Raw genomic sequence first — 10,496 nt, 5'->3', positions numbered from 1 at the left:
GCTAGGAGCTGGAACCAACTTCCAAGGGAAGTGGTGCTGGCCCCTACCCTGGGGGTCTTTAAGAAGAGGCTGGATGCCTACCTGGCTGGACTCATTTGAGTCCCGTTTCTTGTTTTGGGGTTTTTTTGTTGTTCTCCCGCCCTGGCGGGGGGTCGGGCTAGAAGATCTACTAGGTCCCTTCCGACCCTTAATCTATGAATCTATGAATCCTACAACCCCCCCATATACAGCCACATGCCCTCACAAACCACACGCCATTATAAACACACCCCACCCTCAAGCACACCCCACACCAAAATACTAGAGTAAAGCTATTTTTACCTATTATGCAGTCGTTTCTATATATACTACACAAACACAAATCATGACAATTTTTAATAAAATTAAAATACATTATAGTAGATGTTTAACTTCTAGTATATGATTTCTTGGGTTTTTTTCTTCTTCAGATGGCAATTCCTCCCCCCCCAAAGGAGTACTTCTGGGAGGGAGGGGGAGGGGGGGAAATGGGACAGAGGAACTTCGGCAGCAAAGGTCAGGGGTTAGGGACAGGACTTCTGGGGGTGGAGCATGTGTCAAGGCATGGGACTACCCTTGTGGCCCTCAACAGCTCACCAAAACTCATTAAGCGGCCCTCCAGCTGAAATAATTGCCTACCCCTGTGATAACAGGACTTATAAAAGAGCCATGACAACACAAGGCACAGAGGAAAGCCCAGTCACTATGCGTGCAGACAGAAGGGACAATTTTCCCCTGATCTGGCCACAAAAGCAGTCTACAGCCACGACCAAAAACAAGTGAACAGCTGCAGACAGCTTCAACAATGTTCGGCTGGGTGAAAATCTGACCACTCATTGCACGAGGTATCAGATAAATACCTTTCAAAATGCAGCATCTTCTGTAACTTGTGCCAGCTGGGAGTCCAGAAGAGCAGGGCCTAGCCTGTCTGCTGCACCCTGATCATCTGTTCACAGGTTCTGAGTGAAATTGACCCAATGGGAGGGGCCAGGCAAGAGAGTCCTTTGTCACCAAGCAGGTGTGCTGGGGAAGAGCTCCACTGCCCAGTCAAAGGGGTGGTGAAGATGAGTCCTGCTGCTGGGAAGGAGGGGAAGGACCTGTGTTGCTAGGAGGAAGCAGGGAAAGGGGAAAAGTTTATGCCACCCATACGGAAGGAAGAGCATGGAGGGAGAGGAAGAGCCCATGCTGCCAGGAAGAAGAAAAAAGCCAGTGCCACCATGAGGGGGGGAGAGAAGGAAACAGAAGCAGCACCTCTCAAGCATCTGCCTCCTCAGGACAGGTAAGATCCTCCCTTCACACACCTCAGGGCACAAGGGGGTTGTGCCAAAGGTGCAAAATTATGCCTGTACCCAGGCCTAACCCAGCCTGGTAGTCCCAGACAAGGGCCTAGATACCTGCAGCAAGCTCCAAGTGCAGGAAGTCAAATGAGACCCTGGACTTTCAATCTCTAACCTTCCCTGGTTCTCTGTGGCCCTGACTGAAGGAGCAAGCATCCAGTTCCACTCCTGCATAAATGTGGACTACTTTGGTGCAGACTACAAGTGATAATCTCCACAGTAAATAGCACCTAATGGGCTCAGGCTAGTTCAGAACAACCTCAAACACAGACTGTGACTCTACACACATGCTTAAAGTACAGTTTCTCTTATGTTCTGGAATTCAGTGTGAACCTTTATATTAACTGGAACAGGCAATCAAAGTTAAATTATTGTTATTTTAACAAAAGAAATTGTTTCTTTAAGGGAAAAAAGCCAAAAAATAAAATAAAGACAATTATCTATTTGATTTGGATAGGTTAAGACTGCACAAACCTGCTTTCTAATAGGAAAAAAGAGTAGCATCAACTAAGCTTACAGATGATCATGGCAACCTGCCAAAGACAAAAAAAATAAATAAAATCAAGCACTGTTCTCCTCAGAAGTTTATGTGATACTTTCCTTTCCAAGAACTTACTTTAATAACATGAAAACTAGCGCTTCAGTTTTCTTGTACATGCTATTCTGTGTGTTTCTTTATAACTACACTGTTATGTCAAAACTCATTTTTTCTACCCTTCCTTTTTGAGAGCCATCATACCAAAACCAGGATAATACATAGCAATAAATATATGCATACAAATATAAAAAATAACATATGCTAGACATATCTGTCCATCACATCATTTAACAGTTACTTGGTGTTTTACCCAACTGACACAAAATTACATTCTTGTTAGATGTCTCAGTAAAGAAGCCAAAGACTGGAAACTGAGCTATCTTTTTGCTCTTTGTGATAAGTCTCTCAAAAACAGATATGCAACACAATGGTAACACAAACTGAAGAAAACTCCACTTTAGCTACCCATACTATATATAAATTTATAGACAAAAAAACTTCAGTTTACGGTTAAGCTAATATATTTCCGTAATTTTTAATTTCAAAAGATGTACCTGCTGATACTGATGAATGACCTCATCTTGACCAGGGAGGCCACAATCTATATTCATAATGTAAAATGCTATGGAGACTTTCAGCAGTCAACTATAACATGTGAAACAGTTAGTGGACCTGAGCTACAAACAATCAATCAGTCCTTTCACAGTTCATCCTAAGAGTCATCTCTGGCACCTGCTTCTTCTAATTGCAGATTCCAGCAGGAATCTATCTTCTTTTCCCTCCTCTTAAAACTACTAGAATAAAATGACAGCACACCCTAATGATACTCCAATCTACATTTATTTACAGACCAGAACAGAACCATTTAGCAACAGCTTTGCTGAACTCAACAACTGGATGAATGTCAGCTAGAAGATTCAAGTACTCATGACATCCAGATTTGAGATTAGATTATGCAACACTAACAAAAATTCTGAGAAATTTTACAAGGATGTAATAAAACTACATTAATGAGTAGCATGATGGTAGACGAAATTGATAAATGCAAGGTTATACACACTGGAAGGAATAATTTACAGTGATCATGCAGTTCTGTGGGCTCCAAATTAACTAATCACTCAGGAAAAAGATTAGGACTATATAGCAGACTACTCACTGAAAACTTCTGTTGCTTATGCAGTAGAATGAAAAAAAGCAAGCAAAATGCTAGGATACATATGAAATACAATAGAAAATAACACTGAAAATATTTAAAAAGCCATTAAATAAGTATATAGTAAAACCTCACCCACAGTACTATACAAGTAAATTCTATTTACCTTATCAAATTTCATATTTCCAACAGAAAGTTCAAGTATAGATCAGTGAAATATTATTTCAGACATGAGAGGAAATACTGTTACAAGTTAAAAGGAATTAAAATAACTCAAATTTTCAATTCATTTTTCAAAGCCACTGCTTATTTCCATCATCAAAGAAAGCAATATCAAGAAAAGTCTTCACAGAGAGTAATTTCATAACCAGAGAAGCAATTTCAAAAACCATAAGAGTTCTGTCCTGGGCATGAAACTTTACCATCAACAATGGTAATAAGACATGCACTGGCAAATCGTGGCATAAAATCTAGCCCAATTGAACTCAAAGATAAAAAATGCCATGATTTCTGTGGAGTCTGGATTTCTCCCCCAAAACCTGGTTGTCATCAGCTGGTCTGAAGGGTGTCCCACCTTCCTGTATGATGTAGGTTAGAATTATATTTTAGACCTTATCCTCTAAAAAGCAGGGGCTGTAGTATACTAAAATAAAGAAGGAACAAATATCTATCATTTAATAACTTTCCTTCTCACTTTTACTAGCTGAAGGACAGAAAAAAATTGTTTCTTCCTTGTTATGTACAAAAATGCCTGAACTTGTGCCACCTCAGAAACAATTGTAGATGTTTCAAGCCCATACTAATCCTCAAGGCACTCAACACATTTATATGAATCAAGGACATTGGTTATGTGCCTTGGATCACAGAGCTGATTATATGCATAGTGAATACATCTCAGACAAAAAGAATCTCATTTATGTTGTCAGGGTATACTGCTTCAGGCATAAAACAAAGTATTTTCTCTGGGATAGTATTCAATCTGCATATACTCCCTGAAGTATAGTCTGTTGTTGCAATGCATGTTCACTACAACTGAGACAGTGCACATGGTTTTTACCATAAAGTTGCTGATCAAGACATATACTTTGCAACATGAAGATAGATTACAACATAAAATATGGAAAATACTGTTCAACTAATATAAAGAGGTAAAATGCACAGTGCAATGAGGATTAGTAAAGCAACTCACATTAGTAATCACTGATTTTACTTTATCTGACAATTATTCATTACTTTTAGTAAGTATTTAATTAATTGCATCAAAACTTTAAACCAGTGTCCTATTTGAACTTAATAACAACCATAAGAAAGGTAAATTGGTTTAACATATATGATTACCATTCTATAGTACATAAAAGAGGTATGAAAATTGTTTTGTTCTGGTTATACAGTCGAAGACAAAACTAAAATGATGTCGCCATTTATTTAAGTGCAAGTTAACAGTATGAATTCTATTTAAGACTTTCTTAAATTAGCTGAACACATAATTTCAAACCACTTTCTTTGGGTAAATCTGATATCTTTTATTAGACCAACTCAAATAGTTAGAAAAAGAACCTTGTCTGCGCTATGTTCTTAGACCAACACGACTACAACCTACACCTCCGTAATTTTAAATCATGCATTTCTGAAATCCTTATTAATGAATTACCAGTATTTTAAATAGTCAGGTCAGATCATAAAAGAATTATTCTACAAAGGCCTGACATTCAGATAGACTAAGAATGTAAAGTTTCCAGTGAAATCAATGGAAGTGCTGCTGATTCAAAATCTATGTGAACTGCCAGATTAAACCAGAGGCTAGGAGCCAATGAATCCAGTCCATAGAGGCATAAAAACCAAAGGATGCTGATAGTGAATAGCATGTTATTATAATAGTAGTTTACTAAGTTGACAAATGCTACTTGTTTAGTTAACATTTGTACACCACTGCATTTGTGATTATCTACTGAAATATACAAATTGTTTAAAACATATAAATATATATAAGCGTATATTCATACATGCATAAACACGCTGCAGTTTGTAGTGTTTGTCTCTATATACAAATAGATATAGCTACCTATACTTTACAACAGTTAAACTAAATAATTTCTGTAGTGTGACCTAATATATTAGGAAAGGTTTAAGGGGGGACATAACTACACATGTAAGTATGCCCTTATTGCTGACCTGACAATGCACTTAGTATCTTGTACTTCACTAATGCTGCCTCTACCACTACAAGCAATTTATTCTACCTCACGTTCACCAAGTGCTCATAAATCAACATTAGACCACTTTTTACTGAGTTGCTGATTTTTAGCCAACACAGACAGCAGCAGCATTTGGATTCAAAGTCTAATATTGGCACACATATTGATTTTAATTAGTCTAATTAGTTCATTACACTAAAAATCAAACAGACCATTTATTACATTCCAAACTAATGACATATGATCAAGGATTTAATATGATAATGAGGCAGATCAATTATCACTCATAAAAGAAGTCATTAACAAGTGTAAACACTGCCAAGCTGAATACCATTACAAATTATGAAGTCATAGCTAGGTCGTTTGCATAGGCATACTAATTTTATTTCATGATCTACCTTCTACTTAATACTCTAACACCCTTTTCTAAAGCTTCCTGTTGTATGACACTGTTGATCCTTGGCTTTAAGTAATGCAAATTTTCATTGCCTATTCCTTAGACCCTAGGAAGTATTAAAATCAAGCTTCAAGGAACCCATGCAATATCTGTCAACATTCTTAGAAAACAGTCTGGAATTTTACATGGCTGGAGTGAGACTTCTGATTGTACTAAACATGGACCTAGGGATATTTCTCTGTTGGGCAAAAAATTATTTTTCATTTGGTTTGGGATTTCATAGGCAAAAATCAAGTCAGAAGTAAATGTCACTCCTGGCATACTGTAGCAGAGGGATAAAATCCATGAGCATGCTCTTAAATTTATTGTACAAACTGGAAAATAACAATATTAAAATTAAAAACCAATAACTTAAGATTTAAAACAACGTATGTGGTCATAATTTTATTGCTCTTTAAAATTGTCTAGCTAGTAATTTCAGAAGCAAATGTAATTCTATGTTAAAAGATTTATTTTCAAGGTTTCTAGAATCATTTCTTATTTTTCTCCTGTAGTAGCACCCTAGAGGCAATCAGATTCATCATGCCCACTTCATAGTGTGACCATAGGTCCCACTGTACCTGGGGCAGTCCCAGATTTCAGAGCTGTTGAGAATTATATGGGCATCTCAGAAATACAGAGGTTCAGGGTGCAGTCACACAGAGTTGGAGCAGCACTGAATGTGTTGCAGGCTCGCCACCAACTTCTGAAAGCATGGCGGGGTGGAACAGAGTACCATATATTCAGGAATATTTTCAAAGTGCACATTATCAACAGCTGGGTACAAATATTAAAGATATAACTAGTGATTCAAAGGTAGAAAGAGTTTCCATGATATGATGCCGAATAGGGGTGTGCAAAGCTTCAGTCGCCAATTCGATTCAAAGAAGATTTGGCCCAATTTGGTGGCTGAATCACCGAATCTGAATCAAACTGGAAGACAAAAAAAGCCTCAGAAATGATTCAGAGCCTCTAAATCAATTCAAAAAAGATTTGGAGATTCAGAAGGCAGTCTTTTAGGGGAACAGAAACTGAGAACAGAGAGGGGGAGCAGGGAGGGAAAGACTGACATCTGCACCTAGTGAGTGACTGTGATCTTTCCCTAAGTCCCCTTCCAATCACAGTGCTCTGGGGGAGAGACGTAGAAACAGCATATAAGCCTCTGTCTGCAGCCTTTCTGCACCCTAGCAAAACAAATTCTGGGGAATGAGGGGGAATCTGAGTTTGTACTCCACACCCCTCAAAGTTCCCCTAGAGCCAGGTATCCTTCTCCAAAAAGCACCTTGGAGGAGGCTGAGGTTGTGGAGGCAAGTGACTCACCTGAGTCAGCTCCTCCTGTTATTGTGCCTCAGCCTACTGAGGAGGGGGTAAGGCAAGATCCCAACCCTCAACCCAGAAGCAGGGGGGTAGTGTAGTGTGGGATCATTCTGAGGTGGCAGATACTCCCAAGTATGCTATCTGCCCGCACTGCCAAAGGCAGATCAGCTGGGGCAAGGAGGTGAAACACTTCACCACCACGGCAATGTTGCTGCATCTCAGGAGGCAGTGCCCCCTTGCCCTTGTTCCTGCTCAGCCTGACACCAACGTGAGTGTGCCCAAAAGGAAGTCCCCCTCTTGCTCCAAAGCTACCAACCCCACAAAGCAGAGGCAGGCTACCCTGGATAGGTGAGGGAAAGCCACAGACAAAGGGAACCACATTGCAAGGGCGAGTGAGGTCACTCAGAGCATTGGGGAGATGCTTGCTCTGGATGGCCAACGCTTCTCCTTAGTTAAGCGGCCAGGGTTCAGGCGGCTCATGGAACTCGTGGCCTCATCCTACGAAGTGTCTGCACATACCACCTTTAGCAGGACAATGGTGCTGTCCCTGTATGAGGCATGCAGGAAGTACTTGAGGGAGGAGCTGTGCAAGGCAGGGCCGCAGGTAGGATTGCACTTCACCTCCAACATCTGGAGCAGCTGGGGTGATCACACCCACTGCTCCCTCACAGGGCACTGGTATGATCACTCTGGCTGTCAGTGGGCTTTCCTTCAAGCCGAGGTGAAAGACAAGTCCCACATGACAAGGGAGATCATGGGGGCCATGAACCACATAGTGCAGGGGTGGCTCATTGGCCAGGGTGAGCTCACCTGTGGGTTCATTATCACTGACAACAGAGCCAATATGGTTAAGGCAGTCCGTGATTCCAACTTTGTTGGCATCTGCTGTGTGGCACACAAGCTGCACCTCATAGTCAGGGATGCCTTGGAGAGAAACAGAGCTGCTGGTGATGGCGTCATCACCACCACCCAGCTGATTTCAAAATGCAGGAAGGTAGCAGGCTACTTCCACCACAGCATCAAGGGGGGCAAGATGCTGCAGGACAAACATGCAGAGCAGAGCATCTCGCAGCACAAACTCATGCAGGATGTGGAGACTCGGTGAAACTCCACCTACCTGATGCTGGAAAGGCTGGTGGAGCAACAGAAGGCCATCCATGAGATGGCCTTGCTTGAGGAGATTGGAATCAGCAGCCCCCTTAACAAAGCAGAGTGGGATACCATCTCCCAGATCTTGGTTGTCATCAAGCTGTTCCTCGACGCCACTGAGACCCTCAGCGCTGGCGATGGCCTCCTTAGCCAAGTGATCCCCATAGTGAGGGAGCATGAGAACCAAATGGAGAAGGTTCCAGGGGATCAATGTTCCTGGCCGGAGCAAGCCGCTGTCACCAGAGGTGCAGGCACTGGGGAAGTGGCTGAAGGAAGCCATTAAAAAACAGCTGAATCCCTTGCAGTCCAGTACAGTCCACGTGCTGGCAGCCATGCATGACCTAAGGATGAACGAGAGCATCTGCATCACCAAACCCTTGATCACTAGACAGAGGTGCTGGTATACAAAGTCAGGGAGGCAGAAGGGCACAGGCAATGGGACATGGAAGAGGGGGATCCACTTTCTCATGTCAGCATTCCCAACACCAGACAGTCTCCTCCATGCCAGCCACTGCCAATGTGGGCCAAGGGCATGGCTTCAATGTTGGGGTCCAGATGCACCAGACCCCTGCCTCAGGCAGGTAGCAACAAGACTTCGGTGACTACCTATCTTGCTGAGGATGTGGAGCCACTGGATTGTGATCCTTTGGCCTATTGGGCTACCCGCAGCCGATGTGGCAGGATCATGCCACAGTTGCCCAGGAATACCTGTCCTGTACACCAGTTCCAAGCAAGAGGCTGTTCAACATTGCTGGGGATCATCAAGAAAGTAAATGCATTGCTACCAATCCACCAGTGATTAGCGCTGACATAGTGAAGGGGATTTGGAGGGGTTGGACATACGTAAGTCGGCAGGCCCCAATGATCTTCACCAAAGGGTACTAAAGGAATTGGCCAGTGTCATAGCAAAATCACTGGCATAACTGTATGAGTGCTCATGGCACTCAGGACAGGTCCCAGATGACTGGAAAAGGGACAATGTGGTCCTTTCAAGAAGGGAAGAAAGGAGGACCCAGGTAATTATAGGCCGGTTATCCTCACCTCTAGTCTTGGCAAGACCTTAGAAAAAAATCATAAAATGACCTCATTTGTGGGGGGCCAGCAGGTAATACAATGTTAAGGGACAACCAGCATGGATTTATAGCAGGCAGATCCTGCCCGACTAACCTGATCTCTTTTTATGACCAGGTCACAAAGTACTTAGATGCAGGAGTAGAGGTAGATGTTATTTAGTTGGATTTTAAGGTGTTCAACACAGTGTCACACCCAATTCTTACAAGTAAACTAAGTAGCTGTGATGTGGATTTTTTCACAGTCAGGTGGGTGGAAAAACTGGCTTATGGGATGCACCCAAAGAATGGTGGTAGATGGGTCAGTTTCTACCCAGGGAGATGTGGGCAGTGGTGTCCTCCAAGGCTCATCTTTGGACTAGTACTGTTCAATATCTTCATATTATTTGGATGAGGGTGTAGAAAGCACTCTGTCCAAATTCTCAGATGATACCAAACTATGGGGTATAGTTAACACACCAGAAGTAGGGAGCGAATTCAGGTGGATTTAGATAGACTGGGGAAGTGGGCGGATTAGAATAGGATGCAATTTAACAAAGATAAGTGCAAAGTGCTACACCTGGGGAGAAAGAATCACCAATACACCTACAGACTGGGAATTACAATTCTATGAAGCACAGCAGTGGAAAGGAATCACAGAGTTATAGTCGATGCAAAAATGAACATGAGTCTCCAATGTGACAAGGTAATAAGTAAGACTAACTGCACTCTTTCCTGCATTAGTAGGTGCATCACGAGCAAGTATTGGAGGTATGGGCTGGGGCTATGGGGAAGAAGGTGGTCTCAGGCCCTAGGTATGACCACTAAAACTGCACCCTACCAGGGTTGGGATGCCGGTTGCGACTGTGGTGGCATGGCAGCCCCATGAAATGCCAGGACCGGGGATCTCCCTGGTGAAAGGCAGGTAGGAGGCACCTTATCACCTCCAGCCACCATATACTCACACAGTCCTGGCTGGGGAAATGCAGACCCCTAAGATCTTTGAGAGACCTGAGGCTTGCTGGCTGCAGTGGAGTTGTGAGGCTCCAGGTGAGCTCAGCTTAGCTGCCTGAGATGCCATCTGTGAGGCATGGGTTTTCAGGTTTAAAACCCTTCATCAGGCTGAGGAATCATCTAGTTGGTGTGTGTGTGCCTGCATGCTTTTTCTGAATGGAAGGAATAGTAAAGAAGCCAGAGACTGGTATGCAATGCAGGCAAGAAAGCCAGTCAGTGAAAATGGAAAGAGAGTCATTAGGGGGGGAGGGACAGGATGGGGTCGGGGAAGGGGGATGTAGCAGGTAAAA

This window comes from Gavialis gangeticus, unplaced genomic scaffold (assembly GCF_001723915.1).
Source record: "Gavialis gangeticus isolate Ggan-Ray unplaced genomic scaffold, GavGan_comp1, whole genome shotgun sequence".
Taxonomy (NCBI): Eukaryota; Metazoa; Chordata; order Crocodylia; family Gavialidae; genus Gavialis; species Gavialis gangeticus.
Note: the sequence above shows the minus strand (reverse complement) of the source record.